This window comes from Schistocerca americana, chromosome 2 (genome assembly GCF_021461395.2).
Source record: "Schistocerca americana isolate TAMUIC-IGC-003095 chromosome 2, iqSchAmer2.1, whole genome shotgun sequence".
Taxonomy (NCBI): Eukaryota; Metazoa; Arthropoda; class Insecta; order Orthoptera; family Acrididae; genus Schistocerca; species Schistocerca americana.
Window position 1 is genome coordinate 998,675,861 of NC_060120.1, and position 15,294 is coordinate 998,691,154.

Here is a 15,294-nt window from a genome sequence, read left to right on the forward strand (position 1 = left end):
ACGTCTTTCTCAGCCATGGACAATATCACCCTCCAGTGGAACTGCAGCGGTTTCTTCCACCATCTAGCTGAACTCCGCCAACTTATCAGCCTTCACCATTTCTTCTGCATTGCTCTCCAGGAAACTTGGTTTCCAGAAATGCGAACCCCCGCCCTCCGTGGCTATCGGGGTTATTATAAGAACCGGGCAGCTTATGAAAGGGTGTCTGGTGGCGTCTGCATCTATGTCCTTAACTCTCTTCACAGCGAGTCTATCCCTCTACAAACAAATTTAGAGGCTGTCGCTGTTCGGGTGTGGACACCACAGGCTGTTACCGTCTGCAGTCTTTACCTTCCACCGGATGGTGATGTCCCGCACCATGTCCTGGCTGCGCTGATAGCTCAGTTGCCGCCACCTTTCTTTTTATTGGGCAACTTCAACGCCCATAACCCTCTGTGGGGTGGGTCAGTGGCCTCAGGTCGAGGCGCCACCATTGAGCATTTATTGGCACAGCTCGTTCTTTCACTTTTAAATGATGGTTCCTTCACACACTTCAGTGTGGCGCATGGCACGTACTACGCCATCGACCTTTCGATCTGCAGCCCTAGCCTCTTACCGTCTGTCCAATGAAGAGTGCATGACGACCTGTGTGGTAGTGACCACTTTCAGATTTTACTGTCACTGCCACAGCGTCAGTCTTCTAGACGCCCTTGCAGGTGGGCTATGAATAAGGCTGACTGGGACTTGTTTTCCTCCACTGCCGCTATTGAGCCTCTCTCTAATGATCACATTGATGCTGTGGTTCAATCGGTTACCACTGACATCGTTACTGCCGCCGAATCTGTCATTCCCCGTTCTTCCGGGTCCCCTCGGCGGCGGACTGTGCCTTGGTGGTCGCCTGAGATCGCTGACGAGATTAAAGATCGCCGGCGGGCACTCCAGTGTCACAAGCGACATCCCTCCATCGAACACCTCATCGCCTTCAAACGGCTGCGTGCGCGAACCCACCGCCTTATCCGCCAACGCAAGCAGGAGTGCTGGGAGCGGTATGCGTCCACCATTGGCCTCCATGTCACTCCATCGCAGGTCTGGGCCAAGTTTCGACGCCTCTATGGCTATCGGACCCCTGTCAGCGTCCCTGCGCTCTCACTGAATGGAGCAGTTTGTACTGACTCCGAAGTAATTGCCAACCGCTTGGCAGAGCATTTTGCTCTGAGTTCCGCTTCTGCCAATTACCCAAAGGCCTTCCGCTCCATTAAAGAGCGGATGGAACGTCGGAGACTTTCATTTCGCACCCACCATCCTGAATTCTACAATGTTCCATTCAGTGAGAGGGAATTTCGCAGTGCCGTAGCCGCCTGCCCTGATACCGCTCGTGGGCCAGATCGCATCCACTGTCAGATGCTGAAACGTCTTTCAGTGGACTGCCAGCGACGGCTCCTAGACCTTTACAACCGTATTTGGGTCAAGGGTGAGTTTCCGTCGCAATGGCGGGAAAGTATTGTTATCCCCATTCTGAAGGCAAGAACCCTTTGGAGGTGGACAGCTACCGTCCCATTAGCCTCACCATCTTTCTTTGCAAGTTGCTTGAACGGATGGTGAGCCGGCGCTTGAATTGGGTACTGGAGTCTCGGGGCCTTCTGGCTCCATCTCAGGGCGGGTTCCGTTAAGGCCGCTCCGCCGCCGACAATCTGGTGAGCCTGGAGCCGGCCATCCGTACTGCCTTTGCCCGCCGTCAGCACCTGGTCGCTGTCTGTTTCGACATGCGGAAGGCGTACGATACGACATGACGTCATCACATCTTTTCTACGCTTCATGGATGGGGTCTTCGGGGGCCTCTGCCGATCTTTATCAGAAATTTTCTGTCGTATCGTACCTTCCACGTGCAAGTCGCGGCCTCCCATAGTTCCTCCAGAGTGCAGGAGAACGGTGTGCCACAGGGATCTGTTTTCAGTGTCTGCCTGTTTTTAATAGCCATTAACGGGCTCGCTGCGGCGGTGGGGACGTCTGTCTCAGCGTGCTTGTATGTTGACCACTTCTGCCTTTACTACAGCTCTATTAGCATTGCAGCTGCTGAACGTCAGCTACAGGGCGCTATCCGTAAGGCGCAGTCTTGGGCTGTAGCGCATGGCTTTCAGTTTTCAGCAGCCAAGACCTGCGTCATGCATTTCTGCCGGCGACGCACTGTTCACCCGAAGCCGCGGCTTTGTCTTGATGTCGAACTTCTTGCTGTGGTTGAGACACATAGGTTTTTGGGTGTAGTTTTTGATGCCCGGTTGACTCGGCTGCCTCATATTCGGCAGCTTAAACAGATGTGTTGGCGGCATCTAAATGCTCTGCGATGCCTGAGCCACACCAGGTGGGGCGCCGACCGATCTACTCTCCTACGGCTCTACCAGGCGTTAATCCAGTCTTGTCTGGATTATGGGAGCCTGTCTTATGGCTCAGCATCCCCATCTGCGCTGCGGGTGCTGGACCCACTCCTACACAGCGGAATACGACTTGCCACTGGTGCCTTCCGGACCAGCCCAGTGGACAGCATACTTGCAGAGGCATGTGTCCCTCCCTTGCGGTTAGGGTGCCAAATTTTACTGGCCGCGTATGCTGCCCAAGTTTTTAGCTTGCCCGGGCATCCAAACTATCGTCTCCTGTTCCCGCAATCGGTCGTCCATCTGCCAGAACGTTGGCCCCGGACAGGTTGTACGATCGCGGTCCGCGTCAAAGAGCTTCTCTCCGGGGTTAGGGTTTTCACTGTTCCATCTCCTTTCCGGGCCCCTTTGCGTACACCCCCATGGTGTGTTCCTCGCCCTTGCCTTCGGCTCGAGTTGGCACGGGGCCCGAAGGACCCAGTCCCTCCAGAGGCCTTCCGTTGCCGCTTTTATTCCATCCTGGCCACATCAGGGCTCTGGCGTTGTTTACACTGACGGTTCGATGGTTGCTGGTCGTGTCGGTTATGCGCTAACTCTAGGGGACCATTCCGAACAATGTTCATTGCCGGATGGCTGCAGCGTTTACACTGCTGAGCTGGTCGCCACCTTTCGAGCCATAGAGTATATCCGCTCCTGGGCAGGTGAGTCCTTCGTTATCTGTAGCGATTCTGTGAGCGGTTTATGAGCTCTCGACCAGTGTTTCCCGCGTTCTCGTCTGGTGATGGCTATCCAGGTGTCCCTGCATACTCTTGCCCGTTGCGGCCGATCTGTGCTCTTTGTTTGGAGCCCAGGCCATGTTGGGATACCCGGCAATGAAAATGTTGACCGCCTGGCGAAAGAGGCAACCAGTAAACCATCTCTGGAGATTGGCCTCCCGGCGACTGAGTTGCGGGCACTATTACGCCGCAAAATTTTCGACTTATGGGACACTGACTGGCGCAACCTGTCCGTGTCAAACAAACTCCGTCGTATCAAGGAGACGACGACTGTGTGGCAGTCACCCATGCGAGCCAAACGCATGGACTCGGTCGTCCTTTGTCGGCTCCGCATTGGCCACACCCGACTGACACACAGTTATTTACTGTGTCGTGAGGACCCACCTCCTTGTCGTTGTCGGGCGGCCGGGACGGTGGTCCATATTCTGTTGGAGTGCGCCCATTTAACTGTGCTCGGGCAGACTTTTGCGCTGCCTGATATGCTCCCTGCGTTTTAGCTGACGACTCAGCCATAGCAGACTTGGTTTTGCGTTTTAATTGGGCAGGGGGATTTTATCGCTTAATGTAAGTGTGTGTGTTTTTGTGTTGATTCTGGCCTATGGCCTGCGATTTTAGTCTGATTTTTCAATGTGTTTCTCAGTAATTGGATTTTCCATTTTTGTTTATATGGTCGGCCAACCACCGTCACACACTTCCCTTCTGTTGATCGTTTTTATTCTCTGTGGGTGGTTTTAGTATTTGGAAAAAGGGATCGATGACCGTAGCGGTCTGGTCCCTTTAAAACACCACACAACAACCAGCCAATTACTGTCCAGTGGGAGTAACGCTTTAAACGGTCTGTGTTGGAACTATATCTGGGAGACCAGTATTAGATTACGATGCACGACGGCAGGTTTACTGTAACCCTTGTCTCTTCACATTGACGATGAAACACAGATATTGCATCGCGATTGAATACAAAAGTCACAATGACGACCTCTGTCCAGAGGGAGTAATACTTCACACAGTCTGCGTTGGAACCTCCTGGGAGACCAGTAATAGATTCCGATGGACCACTGCAGGTTAACTATAACCCTTGTCCCTTCACATTGAAAATCAAATACAGAAATTACAGCGCGATGGAATACAAAAAGCACAGTGCTGACCTCTGTCCAGGGAGAGTAATCCTTCAAACAGTCTGTATTGGAACCTCCTGGGAGGCCAGTAGTAGATTCCGATTCAACACTGCAGGTTTAATATAACATTTATACCTTCACATTGACGAAGAAAGACAGAAATTGCATCGCCATTGAACACAAAAAGCGAAATGTAGACTACTGAACAGAGGGAGAAACGCTTCAAACGGTCTGTGTTGGAACCTTTCCTGGGAGACCAGTATTAGTTTCCGATGCACGACGGCAGGTTTACGGTAACCCTTGTCACTTCACATTGACGATGAAACACAGAAATTGCATCGCGATTGAATACATAAAGCACAGTGACGATTTCTGTCCAGGAGGAGTAATGCTTCAAACTGTCTGTGTTGGAACCTCCTGGGAGACCAGTAGGAGATTCCGATGGACCACTACAGCTTTACTGTAACCCTTGACCCGTCACATTTTCGAACAAACACAGCAATTGCATCGCGATTGCATATAAAATCCACAATGACGATCTCTGTCCATGGGGAGTAATGCTTCAAACAGTCTGTGTTGGAACCTCCTGGGAGATCAGTAGCAGACTCCGATGCACCAATGCATTTTTTCTGTAACCCTTGGACCTTCACATTGACTAAGAAACGCAGAAATTGCATCGCGATTGAATACAAACAACGCAATGACAACTACTGTCCAGCGGGAGTAACGCTTTAAACGGTCTGTGTTGGAACCTTTCCTCCGAGACCAGTATTCGATTACGACGCACGATGGCAGGTTTACTGTTACCCTTGTCCCTTCACAGTGACGATGAAACACAGAAATTGCATCGCGATTGAATACAAATGTCACAATGACGACTTCTGTCCAAGGGGAGTAATGCTTCAAACAGTATGTGTTGGACCCTCATGGGACACCAATAGTAGATTCCGATGCACCACTGCAGGTTTACTGTAATTCTTGGACCTCCACATTCGCGAAGAAACACAGAAATTGCATCGCGATTGAATAAAAAACGCGCAATGCCGTCTACGGTCTAGAGGGAGAAATGCTTCAAACAGTCCGTGTTGAAACCTCCTGGGAGACCAGTAGTAGATTCCAATGCACCAATGCAGCTTAACTGTAACACTTGGAAATTCACATTTTCGATGAAACACAGCAATTGCATTGCTAAGGATACAAAGGCGCAATGCCGACTACTGTCCAACGTTTGTAACGATTCAAACGATCTGGTTTGGAACCTTTGCTGGAAGACCAGTATTAGATTCCGCTGCACATCGGCAGGTTTACTGTAACTCTTGTCCCTTCACATTGACGATGAAACACGGAAATTGCATCCCAATTGAATACATAAAGCACAATGACGATCTCTGTCCAGGGGGAGTAATGCTCCAAACAGTCTGTGTTGGAACCTCCTGGGACACCAGTACTAGATTCCGATGCACCACTGCAGGTTTAATATAACAATTAGACCTTCAAATTGACGAAGAAAGGCAGAAATTCCATCGCCATTAAACAGAAAAAGCGAAATGTAGACTACTGAACAGAGGGAGTAACGCTTCAAACGGTCTGTGTTTGAACCTTTCCTGGGAGACCAGTATTAGTTTCCGATGCACGACGGCAGGTTTACTCTAACCCTTGTCCCTTCACATAGTCGAGGAATCACAGCTATTGCATCGCAGATAAATACAAAAGCCGCAATGCCGTCTACGTTCTAGGGTGAGAAATGCTTCAAACAGTCTGTGTTGGAACCTCCTGGGAGACCAGTAGTAGATTCCGATGGACCACTGCAGATTTACTGTAACCCTTGAACCTTCACATTTTCGAGTAAACACAGCAATTGCATCGCGATTGAATACAAAAATCCCAATGTCGACCTCTGTCCAGAGGTAGTAATGCTACTAACAGTCTGTATGGAACCTCCTAGGAGGGCGGTAGCAGATTCCGATGCTCCACTGCAGACATACTGTCACCCTTGGTCCTCAACATTGACGATGAAACACAGACACTGCATCGCGATAGCATACAAAAAGCGTAATGACGACCTCTACGCCTTTGTAGAAACCTCCTCTGAGAACAGTAGTTGATTCCGATGCACTATTTCAGGTTAACTGTAATCCTTGGATCTTCACATTGATGAAGAAACACAGCAATGCATCGAGATTGAATACAACAGCGCAATGACGACTTCTGTCCTGCGGGAGATACGATTCTAACGGTCTGTGTTGGAGCCTTTCCTGGGAGAAAAGTATTAGATTCCGTTGCAGGGCGGCAGGATTTCTGTATACCTTGTCCTTTCACATTGACGATGAAAATGAGAGATTGCATCGCGATTGAATACAAAAAGCACAATGACGTCCTCTGTACCTGTGGAATAATGCTTCAAACAGTCTGTTTTGGAACCTCCAGGTACACCAGTGTTAGATTCCGATACACCTCTGCAGGTTTACTGTAACCATTGTCCCTTTACATTAACGAAAAAACACAGAAATAGCAACGCTATTGATTACAAAAGGCGCAATGCCGATTACTATCCGGCGAAATTAACGCTTCAACGGTCTGTGCTACGAACCTTTCCTGGGAGACTAGTATCAGATTCCGATGCACGACTGCAAGTTTACTGTAACCCTTGTCCCTTCACATTGACAATGAAACACAGAAATTGCATCGCGATTGAATACAAAAAGCGCAATGAAGATTACTGTCCAGCGCGAGTAACGCTTCAAACGGTCTATGTTCGAACCTTTCCTGGGAGACCAGTATTAGATTCCGATGCACGACGGCAGGTTTACTGTAACCCCTGTCTCTTCACATTGACGATGAAACACAGATATTGCATCGCGATTGAATACAAAAGTCACAATGACGACCTCTGTCCAGAGGGAGTAATGCTTCAAACAGTCTGCGGTGGAACCTCCTGGGAGACCAGTAATAGATTCCGATGGACCACTGCAGGTTAACTATAACCCTTGTCCCTTCACATTGAAAATCAAATACAGAAATTACAGCGCGATGGAATACTAAAAGCACAGTGTCGACCTCTGTCCAGGGGAGAAATTCTTCAAACAGTCTGTATTGGAACCTCCTGGGAGGCCAGTAGTAGATTCCGATTCACCACTGCAGGTTTAATATAACATTTATACCTTCACATTGACGAAGAAAGACAGAAATTGCATCGCCATTAAACACAAAAAGCGAAATGTAGACTACTGAACAGAGGGAGAAACGCTTCAAACGGTCTGTGTTGGAACCTTTCCTGGGAGACCAGTATTAGTTTCCGATGCACGACGGCAGGTTTACGGTAACCCTTGTCACTTCACATTGACGATGAAACACAGAAATTGCATCGCGATTGAATACATAAAGCACAGTGACGATTTCTGTCCAGGAGGAGTAATGCTTCAAACTGTCTGTGTTGGAACCTCCTGGGAGACCAGTAGGAGATTCCGATGGACCACTACAGCTTTACTGTAACCCTTGACCCGTCACATTTTCGAACAAACACAGCAATTGCATCGCGATTGCATATAAAATCCACAATGACGATCTCTGTCCATGGGGAGTAATGCTTCAAACAGTCTGTGTTGGAACCTCCTGGGAGATCAGTAGCAGACTCCGATGCACCAATGCATTTTTTCTGTAACCCTTGGACCTTCACATTGACTAAGAAACGCAGAAATTGCATCGCGATTGAATACAAACAACGCAATGACAACTACTGTCCAGCGGGAGTAACGCTTTAAACGGTCTGTGTTGGAACCTTTCCTCCGAGACCAGTATTCGATTACGACGCACGATGGCAGGTTTACTGTTACCCTTGTCCCTTCACAGTGACGATGAAACACAGAAATTGCATCGCGATTGAATACAAATGTCACAATGACGACTTCTGTCCAAGGGGAGTAATGCTTCAAACAGTATGTGTTGGACCCTCATGGGACACCAATAGTAGATTCCGATGCACCACTGCAGGTTTACTGTAATTCTCGGACCTCCACATTGGCGAAGAAACACAGAAATTGCATCGCGATTGAATAAAAAACGCGCAATGCCGTGTACGGTCTAGAGGGAGAAATGCTTCAAACAGTCCGTGTTGAAACCTCCTGGGAGACCAGTAGTAGATTCCAATGCACCAATGCAGCTTAACTGTAACACTTGGAAATTCACATTTTCGATGAAACACAGCAATTGCATTGCTAAGGATACAAAGGCGCAATGCCGACTACTGTCCAACGTTTGTAACGATTCAAACGATCTGGTTTGGAACCTTTGCTGGAAGACCAGTATTAGATTCCGCTGCACATCGGCAGGTTTACTGTAACTCTTGTCCCTTCACATTGACGATGAAACACGGAAATTGCATCCCAATTGAATACATAAAGCACAATCACGATCTCTGTCCAGGGGGAGTAATGCTCCAAACAGTCTGTGTTGGAACCTCCTGGGACACCAGTACTAGATTCCGATGCACCACTGCAGGTTTAATATAACAATTAGACCTTCAAATTGACGAAGAAAGGCAGAAATTCCATCGCCATTAAACAGAAAAAGCGAAATGTAGACTACTGAACAGAGGGAGTAACGCTTCAAACGGTCTGTGTTTGAACCTTTCCTGGGAGACCAGTATTAGTTTCCGATGCACGACGGCAGGATTACTCTAACCCTTGTCCCTTCACATTGTCGAGGAATCACAGCTATTGCATCGCAGATAAATACAAAAGCCGCAATGCCGTCTACGTTCTAGGGTGAGAAATGCTTCAAACAGTCTGTGTTGGAACCTCCTGGGAGATCAGTAGCTGATTCCGATGGACCACTGCAGCTTTACTGTAACCCTTGAACCTTCACATTTTCGAGTAAACACAGCAATTGCATCGCGATTGAATACAAAAAGCGTAATGACGACCTCTACGCCTTTGTAGAAACCTCCTCTGAGAACAGTAGTTGATTCCGATGCACTATTTCAGGTTAACTGTAATCCTTGGATCTTCACATTGATGAAGAAACACAGCAATGCATCGAGATTGAATACAACAGCGCAATGACGACTTCTGTCCTGCGGGAGATACGATTCTAACGGTCTGTGTTGGAGCCTTTCCTGGGAGAAAAGTATTAGATTCCGTTGCAGGGCGGCAGGATTTCTGTATACCTTGTCCTTTCACATTGACGATGAAAATGAGAGATTGCATCGCGATTGAATACAAAAAGCACAATGACGTCCTCTGTACCTGTGGAATAATGCTTCAAACAGTCTGTTTTGGAACCTCCAGGTACACCAGTGTTAGATTCCGATACACATCTGCAGGTTTACTGTAACCATTGTCCCTTTACATTAACGAAAAAACACAGAAATAGCAACGCTATTGATTACAAAAGGCGCAATGCCGATTACTATCCTGCGGGATTAACGCTTCAACGGTCTGTGCTACGAACCTTTCCTGGGAGACTAGTATCAGATTCCGATTCACCACTGCTGGTTACTGTAGCACTTGGACCTTCACACTGACGACGAAACACAGCAATTGCATCGCGATTGAATACAAATTGCGCAGTGCCGACTTCTGTCCAGCGGGAGTAACGCTTCAAACGGTCTATGTTTGAACCTTACCTGGGAGACCAGCATTAGATTCCGATGGACGACGGCTGGATTACTGTAACCATTGTCACCTCACATTGACGATGAAACACAGAAATTGCATCGCGATCGAATACAAAAAACACAATGACGACCTCTGTCCAGAGGGAGTAATGCTTCAAACAGTCAGTTTAGGAATCTCCTGGGAGACCAGTAGCAGATTCAGATGAACACTGCAGGTTTACTGTAATTATTGGACCTTCACATTGACGAAGAAACACAGCAACTGCATCGCGATTGAATACAAATTGCGCAGTGCCGACTTCTGTCCAGCGGGAGTAACGCTTCAAACGGTCTATGTTTGAACCTTACCTGGGAGACCAGCATTAGATTCCGATGGACGACGGCTGGATTACTGTAACCCTTGTCCCTGCACATAAGGATGAAGCACATAAATTGCATCACGATTGAATACAAAAGGCGCATGACGACCAATGTCCTGCAGGTATAACACCACTAACGGTCTGTGTTGGAACCTTTTATGGGAGACCAGTATTAGATTGCGAAGCACGACTGAAGGTTTACTGTATACCTTGTTCCTTCGCATTGACGATGAAACACTAGAATTGCAGCGCAATTGAATACAAGAAGCAGCATGACGACCTCTGTCCAGAGGAGAAATGCTTCAAACAGTCTTTGTTGGAACCTCATTTTGGTTCAATATTAGATTCAGATGCACGACGGAAGGTTTACTGTAACCTTGTCCCTTCACTTTGACGATGAAACAAAGACATTGCATCGCAATTGATATGAAAAGCAGAATGACGGCCTCTGTCCAGGGGTAGTAATGCTTCAAAGAGTCTGTGTTGGAACCTCTTCGGAGACCAGTAGTAGATTCCGATGCATTACTGCAGGTTTACTGTAACCCTTGGAGCATCTCATTGACGAAGAAACACAGCATTTGCATTACGATTAAATACAAAAGGCGCTATGACGACCTACGTCCAGCGGGAGTAACGCTTGTAACGGTCTGTGTTGAAACCTTTTATGGGAGACCAGTATTAGATTTCTATGCAGTACGGAAGGTTTACTGTAAACTTTGCCCCTTCACATTGACGATGAAACACAGAAACTGCATCGCGATTAAATACAAAAAGCACAATGACGACCTCTGTTAAGGGGTAGTAATGCTTCAACCAGTCTTTGTCGGTACCTGCTTTGAGACCAGTATTAGATACCGATGCATTACGGCAGGTTTACTGTACCCTTTGTCGCTTCACATTGACGATGAAACACAGAAATTGCATCGCGATTAAATACAAAAAGCAGAATTACGCCCTCTGTCCAGGGGTAGTAATGCTTGAAACAGTCTGTGTTGGAACCACCTGGGAGACCAGTTTTAGATTCCGATGCACGACTGCCGATTTACTGTAACCCTTGGACCTCCACATTGACGAAGAAACACAGCAATTGCATTGCGATTGAATACAAATGTCGCAATTCCGACTACTATCCAGCGGGAGTAACGCTTCAAACGGTTTGGGTTGGAACCTTTCCTGGGAGACCAGTATTAGAAACCAATGCACGATGGCAGGTTTACTGTAACCCTTGTCCCCACACATTGACGACGAAACACAGATATTTAATCGCGATTTAATACAAAAACACTGTGACGACCTCTGTCCAGGATGAGTACTGCTTCAAACAGCTAGTTTTGGAACCTCCTAAGAGACCAGTATTAGATTCCTATGTACCACAGTAGGTTTACTTTAACCCTTGGCCTTCACATTGACGAATAAACACAGCAATATCATCGCGATTGAATCCAAATGGCGTAATGACTACTTCTGACGAGCGGGAGTATCGCTTATAACGTTCTTTGTTGGAACCTTTCCTGGGAGACCAGTATTAGATTCCGAAGCACAATGGATGGTTTACTTGAACCCTTGTCAACTCACATTGACGATGAAATACAGAAATTGCTTCGCGATTGAATAGAAAAAGCACAATGCAGACCTATGTCCAGGGGGTTAATGCTACCAGCAGTCTGTGTTGCAAGCTCGTGGGAGACCAGTAATAGATTCCGATGCGCCACTGCAGGTTTACTGTAACCCATGTACCTTCACATTGATGAAGAAAAACAGCAATTGCATAGCGACTGAACAGAAAAGGCGCAATGACGACATCTGTCCAGTAGGACTAACGCTTTTTACGGTCTGTGTTGGAATCTTTCCTGGGAGACCAGTATTAGATTCCATTGCACGACGGCAGGTTTACTGTAAACCTTTTCCCTTCACATTGACGATCAAACACAGAAATTGCATCGCGATTGAATACAAAAAGCACAATGACAACCTCTGTCCAGGGGAAGTAATGCTTCTAACAGTCTGTGGGAACATCCTGGAAGTCCAGGAGTAGGTTTCAATGCACCACAGCAGGATTACCATAACCCTTAAACCTTCACATGATGAAGAAACACAGAAAATGCTTCGGTATTCACTACAAAAAGCACAATGGCGAACTCTGACCAGCGGTAATATGCTTCAAAGAGTCTGTGTTGGAACCTCCTGGGAGACCAGAAGTAGATTCCGATGCACCACTGCAGGTTTACTGTAACCCATGGACCTTCACATTGACGAAGAAAAACAGCAATTGCATCGCGATTAAATACAAAAAGCAAGCACAATGACGACCTCTGTCCGGGGGAGCTAATGCTTGAAAGAGTCTCTGCTGGAACCTCCTGGGAGACCAGTAGTCGATTCCGGTGCACCACTACAGGTTTACTGTACCCCTTAGACGTTCACATTGAAGAAGAAACACAGCATTTGCATCTCGATTGGCTACAAAGGGCGCAATGACGACCTCTGTCCAGCGAGAGTAACGCTTGAAATGGTCTGCGTTGGTACCTTTTTTGGGGGACCAGTATCAGATTTCGCTGCACAACGGGAGGTTTACTGTAAACATTTTCCATTCACATTCAACGATGAAACACAGAAATTGCATCGCGATTGAACACAAAACGCACAATGAAAACGTTTGTCCACGGGGAGTAATGCTTCTAAGAGTCTTTGTAGGAATCTCCTAGGAGACCAGTAATGGATTCCGATGCACCGTTGTAGATTTACTTTAACCCTTGGACCTTCACATTGACGTTGAACACAGCAATTGCATCGCGATTAAATACAAAAGTCACAATGGCGACTGCTGCCCAGCGGTCTATGTTAGAACCTTTCCTGGGACACAAGCATTATACTCCAATGCCCGTCGGCAGGTATACTGTAACCCTTGTCCCTGCCCTTCGACGATAAAACACAAAAATTGCATCGCGATTGAATACAATAAGCACAATGACAACCTCTATCCTGGGGGAGTAATGCTTCAAACAGTCTGTGTTGGAACCACCTGGGAGACCAGTAGTAGATTCCTATGCACGACTGCAGGTTTGCTGTAATCCTTGGACCTTCACATTAACGAAGAAACACAGCAATTGCATAGCGATCAATTACAAAAGGAGCAATGACGACCTCTGTCCACCAGAATAAAGCTTCAAACGGTCAATTTCGGAACCTTTCCCGAGAGACTAGTGTTATATTCCGATGTACGACGACAGGTTTACTGTAACCCTTAGCCCTTCACATTGACGATGGAACACTGCATCGCGATGGAATGCAAAAATCACGATGACGACCTCTGTCCACGGGGAGTAACGCTTCAAACAGTCTGTGCTGGAACCTCCTGGGAGATTATTAGTCGATTAGGATGCACCACTGCAGTTTTAGTGTAACCCTGGGATCTTCCCATTGTCGAAAGAAACACAGTAATTGGAGCGGGATGGATTACAAATGGCGGAATACGACATCTGTCCAGCGGGAGTAACGCATCAAACGGTCTGTGTTGGAACCTTTCCTGGGAGACCAGTATTACATTCCGATGCACGATGGCGGGTTTACTGTAACCCTTGCCCTTTCACATTGAGGATGAAACACAGAAATTGCATCGCGATTGCATACGAGAAGCGCCAAGACGACTTCTGTCCAGGGAGAGTAATGTTTCAAACAAGCTGTTTTGGAAACTCCTGAGAGATTAGTAGCTTATTAGCATGCACCACTGATGGTTTGCTGTAACCCTTTGACCTTCAAATTGACAAAGAAACAAAGCAATTGCATCGCGATCAAATATAAAAGGCGCAAAGACGCCCTCTGTCCAGAGATAGTAACGCTTCAAACGGTCTGTGGTGGAACCTTACCTGGGAGACCAGTATTAGATTCCGAAGCATTGACGATGGAACACAGAAACTGCATCGCGATGGAATGCAAAAATCACAATGACGACCTCTGTCCACGGGGAGTAATGCTTCAAACAGTCTGTGCTGGAACCTCCTGGGAGATTGGTAGTCGATTAGGATGCACCACTGCAGTTTTAGTGTAACCCTGCGACCTTCCCATTGTCGAAAGAAACACAGTAATTGCATCGGGATGGAATACAAATGGCGGAATACGACATCTGTCCAGCGGGAGTAACGCATCAAACTGTCTGTGTTGGAACTTTTCCTAGGAGACCAGTATTACATTCCGACGCACGATGGCAGGTTTACTACAACACTTGTCCCTTCACATTGACGATAAAACACAGAAATTCCATCGCGATTGAATACAAAAAGCACAATGCGGACCTCTGTGAATTGGGAGAAATGCTTCAAAGAGTCTTTGTAATAACTTCCTGGGAGACCATTAGTAGATTCCGATGCGCCAATACAGGTTTGGTGTAACCCTACGGCCTTCACATTCACGAAGAAACACAGCCATTGCATCGCAATCAAATACAAAAGGCGGAATGACGTCCTCTGTCCAGTGGGAGTAACGCTTCAAACGGTCTGTGTTGTAACCTTTCCTGGGAGACGAGTATTAGATTCCAATGCACGACGGCAGGTTTACTGTAAACTTTGTCGCTTCACATTGACAATAAAACGCAGAAATTGCATCGCAATTGAATACACAATGGACAATGACGACCTCCGTCCCGAGAGAGTAATGCCTCATCCAGTCTGTATTGGAACCTCCAGGGAGACCAGTAGTAGATTCCGATACACCAAGGAAGAATACCTGTTTCCCTTGGACCTTCACATTGACGTTGAAGACAGCAATTGCAACGCGTTTGATTACAAAAGTCACACTGCCTACTACTGTCAAACGGGATTAAGGCTTCAAACCGTCTGTGTTGTAAACTTTCCTGGGAGACCAGTATTAGATTCCGAAGCACGACGGCAGGTTTACAGTAACCCTTGTCCGTTCACATTGACGATGAAACACAGAAATTGCATCGCGATTGCATACAAAATGCACAATGACGACCTCCGTCCAGGGGGAGTAATGCTTCAAACAGTCTGTATTGGAACCTCCTGGGAGATTAATAAACCCATTAGGATACACCACTGAAGGTTTAGTGTAACCTTGGGAGCTTCACAT

The 15,294-nt window shown here is 47.2% G+C and overlaps 1 protein-coding gene across 1 annotated transcript in view; it reads right to left on the reverse strand.

Annotated features, from left to right (window-relative positions):
- Positions 1-15,294, reverse strand: part of LOC124594598 (protein transport protein sec31-like) — a 174,382-nt gene that overhangs the window by 17,744 nt on the left and 141,344 nt on the right. The window lies entirely within an intron of this gene.